The 4,245-nt window shown below is 41.0% G+C and overlaps 1 pseudogene; it reads right to left on the reverse strand.

The window, feature by feature from the left end:
* Positions 1 to 859: 859 nt before the first annotated feature.
* LOC114701783 lies at positions 860 to 972 on the reverse strand (annotated as a pseudogene).
* Positions 973 to 4,245: the final 3,273 nt, after the last annotated feature.

Raw genomic sequence — 4,245 nt, forward strand, 5'->3', positions numbered from 1 at the left:
GACCATCTCTCGGCTCACTTCTCTGCCTGGTGAGGAGGCACGTGTTGGGGGGCCGAGTCTCGACGAAGCAGCAAACTCTGGCTTTACTGGGCAGCCGTCAGAGGCCTTCAGAAGAAGCCAGCCCTGGCCTTCAGGTGGTGTCCTTGGCTGCCAGTCTGTTGGCTGAGTCCTGGAGCTGTGTACCAGCTGGCAGCGGCACACCAATGGTTGAGGGAGTGTAAGGCATGGCTCGGACTCCAAGGTCACTGAGCTGGAGGAAGACTAAATGGGAGGGAGGGGCGGGTGCCTTCCTACCTAACTACGCCCCAGCCCCGGGATTGAATGGTCAAAAACATCCAGCCTTTCAGCCCCGAGGATGAGAAACCCGGATCCTAGCAGCTTGCAGAGTACAGAAGATGAGCTGCATTCGGCTCTGCCTGCTGGTCCAGGAAGCCCTTAGCCACCAGTAGGCGCTGTACTTTGGGGCTCACACACAACTTTCCGGGCGCATCCTAAGGCCTTAACTCTTAGGATGATGGGGGTGTCAGGAGCTCAGGTGGAGGCTGACTAAGGGGAGGTCATGGCAAAGAAGAATGGACTTCACCGGGGGCAGTTCTTTTTAAAGTCGACGCATTTCGTGGTCAAATTTAAACACATTGCCAATGGACGTTTGAAGTGCGGATGTGGCCTTTTTAGCAACATCCATTAATAGCTTAGCTCTGACCCAGAAAAACTCTAGCATTACCTAAAAACTTCAATGTTTTCATGTGAACCATCAGAATTAATTGCAATTCTCAATTCAGAAAAAAAAAAAAGCATGTAAGATAGAAGACAGTATAAAAAACTAACATGTAGTACCTGGTACAGATCTCTTTTACAAAAAATTATGGAAGACTTCATGAATTTGTGTGTCATCCTTGCTCAGGGGCCCAGGGGCCACGCTAATCTTCCCTGTATCATTGCGGTTTTAGTGTGTGAGGCTGAGGAGAGAACTGATACAGTTCTTAACAAAATGACTCCTTTACATCATAAAATGCCATTGTCCTTGAGTCTAAAGGAAGCAAGGTACGGGGAAGAGGTTTGGTCAAATTCACAGCTTGCAAGAGCGAAGGACAAAGATCCCGATGCAGCCACCGGACTCCAGAGCCCCAGCTCTGAATAGTAAACTCTGTGTCTTGCTACATTGTTACCTTGGTCTTGTCATTTTCTCAGGTGCATGTCAAATGTGTTGTAATAAACATGTTTTGTCTGTGTCCTTAACGACAGTAACTTAAATTTCCCTCGTTTCTCTTCTGCTACTGTAAGCTAATTCCCCTTTAGCTCTGGAGTGTCGAGGTGCTGCTCTAAGAGCTTTGGTTCCAGAGACCGTTTAAAGACGCAGATTTCCTCTAAGCATTGAATCTCACATTCTTCTGTTTTATATTTTCATTATCGTTCACTCAGAAATACTCTCTAGCATTTCTCATAATATCTTTTTTGGTCTACAAGTTTCTTAGAAGTGTCTTAGAGAATTTCAAGACACATTTTTGAAATTTAATATCATCAGAAAAAAACTATTCATTTTAAATTTATTGAAACCTCTTATAAATGGCTATATGATTTCTCTTGGTAAACATTCTATATATTCTAATAATACGTATTCTGACTATTCAATGTGGTGTTTTATTTACACCCATTAATACTTGTTAGTAGGTAATGTCTTTCAAATATACATTATTTACTATTTGTCTCTATAAATCATGAAAAATATTAAAATCTCTAACTATAACTGTCTATTTCTCTTTGCACACCCATTGGTTTTCATTTCCTGTGTTTCGAGGCTATTTTCAGTCGTATGTACATTTGGGATTGGCGTGTATTCCTTATTACTGGAAGGTTAATACAATGCCAGGTACATGAATGGCCGCAGCGGAAGTCAGACTCAGGCCTTACTAAAGTAACCCTCCAGAGTCCTTACTCTGCTTGGGTGCCATGTCAAAGCCTTCTTGGGAGTTCTTTCGTTAACTTTCATGTAGACGTTGCAGAGCAGAGCATGGACTCACAGACTGGGGCTTAAGAACTTGACCTGGTTCACACACTCGGCAAGGCAGGAGAGGAGCCTCATCCCTGTCTGATTCTTCCCCTTCCCTGTGTTTCTTTCTCTTCCCTTAACCTCATTTTTTTTTTTAATTTAAATCAAGAGAGGGTCCCACATAACCCAGGTGTGTTTCATACTTACTATGTATCCAAGGATAATCTTGAACTTCTGATAAGTGCTAGGATTACAGCTATGCATGAACTATCATGCTGGCTATTATTATTATTATTATTATTATTATTAATTTTTATTTTATGTGTATTGGTGTTTGCCTGCATGTATCTGTGTGTGAGGATGTTGGAACTCCTGGAACTGGAGTACAAACAGTGATGAGCCACCATGCAGGTGCTAAAAATTGAACTTGGGTCCTTTGGAAGAACAGTAAGTGCCCTTAACCACTGAGCCATCTCTCCAGTCTGTTTTGAAGAATTTAATATTGGATTTGAATTTTTGATGGGTATCCAATACATCATATTAAATGAATCTTTGAAAATGTGAAGAAAAGAAAATCTTTAATATGGCTTTTATTCACATATCCTCTGGTTAAAAATAACTTATAAAAACCAATAGGTAATAGATGTATGTAAAATGAATGTTTCATATATGTGTCTTAGTTCACTTCCTACTACTGTGCTAAGACACCATGACCAAGGCAATTTATAAAAGAAAGCATTTAATTTGAGGATCATGGTTCCAGAGGATAATAGAGCCCATGACCGTCATGGCAGGAAGCATGGGAACAGACAGGCAGGCATGGTGCTGGAGCAGCGGCTGAGGGCTGACATTTGACCCACAAGCACAAGGCAGGGAAGGGGGGATGCATGAGTTGATTGGGAATGGCATTTTAAAGGGAAAGGCTTTTTAGACCTTGAAGCCCATTCCCAGTGACACACCTCCTCCAACAAGGCCACACCTCCTCATCCTTCCCACACAGTTTCACCAGCCTGAGATCAAACATTCAAACATACAAGCCTATAGTGGCCATTCTCATAAAGTCATGATATGAATCACATTTCAAGGGAATGTATGTATGTATGTATGTATGTATGTATGTATGTATGTATGTATACACATGTGGGTATGTGTGTCTATATCAGCTAGGTCTGTCTGTTTTACACATTTGGAATTCTATGGAAGCTTCCTGACTTCTATAGTTGTTTGGTAACCTGTTTTTCCTTAATGATGCTTTATGGACATTTTCTTTTTGATGTAGACATTTTTTTTTTCGAGGCAGGGTTTCTCTGCATAGCCTTGGCTATCCTGGAACTCACTTTGTAGACCAGGCTGGCCTTGAACTCACAGAGATCTGCCTGCCTCTGCCTCCCGTGTGCTGGGATTAAATATGTGTGCTGCCACCACCACCCAGCCGATGTAGTCATTCTTAAGACCAACATGCTTTTAGTTTTCATTGTGGAAAATGTCAAGCATATTCCAAGGTATAGATAATATCATAGTGATCACTCATGAATTCATCACTTAGGTTAAAACTATGAATGCTTTAAATATAATTTTAATGGTCCATATTATAGTGCACAGATCTCACTTGCTAATTTAATTTTGTGGTAAGGGAAATTTGCATTGTTTTCATTATTATAAAGTTTCATTATTATAATGTTTTTCATTATTATAAATGAAGAGAAGATCAGTGTGCATAATTCTTTGTGTCAGGGTTAAATTCTTACAAGTACAACTACTTGATTGAAAAGGGTGAACATTTTAAGGCTTTTGTTATAGTTGCTATTTGTTGCCAAAGTTTGCGGGAATGCTTATATCAATATTTCATATCTTCAAAAACAAAAACAAAGCAATGCCCCAAACCAAAAAACACCAAAACAATAACCAGCCAACCAAACAACCAAACAAAGCCTTTTTTCAAATTCTGTAATAAGATAAAATGGTTCTGAAAGCCATGAACCTTGATCTAAGCAAGTGTAAAGATGGGGCTGGGAGACGGCTCGGGGTTAAGAGCGCTTGCGACTCTTGCAGAGAATCAGCACCCTAGCCCCAGCACCCAGCTCAGGCAGCTCACGGCCACCTTTAAGATAAAAACATAAACTAAACCTTTAAAGAAGCTCATGACAGACCATGGGCTGAACGCCTCTGCTGCATATCAAGCCATCATTAAATGCTGTACGTGTTATCAGAACATTCCCAGGAATTTCTTTGAAGATTTAGTGCGTGAGTGCGTG

Source organism: Peromyscus leucopus, chromosome 10 (genome assembly GCF_004664715.2).
Source record: "Peromyscus leucopus breed LL Stock chromosome 10, UCI_PerLeu_2.1, whole genome shotgun sequence".
Classification (NCBI taxonomy): Eukaryota; Metazoa; Chordata; class Mammalia; order Rodentia; family Cricetidae; genus Peromyscus; species Peromyscus leucopus.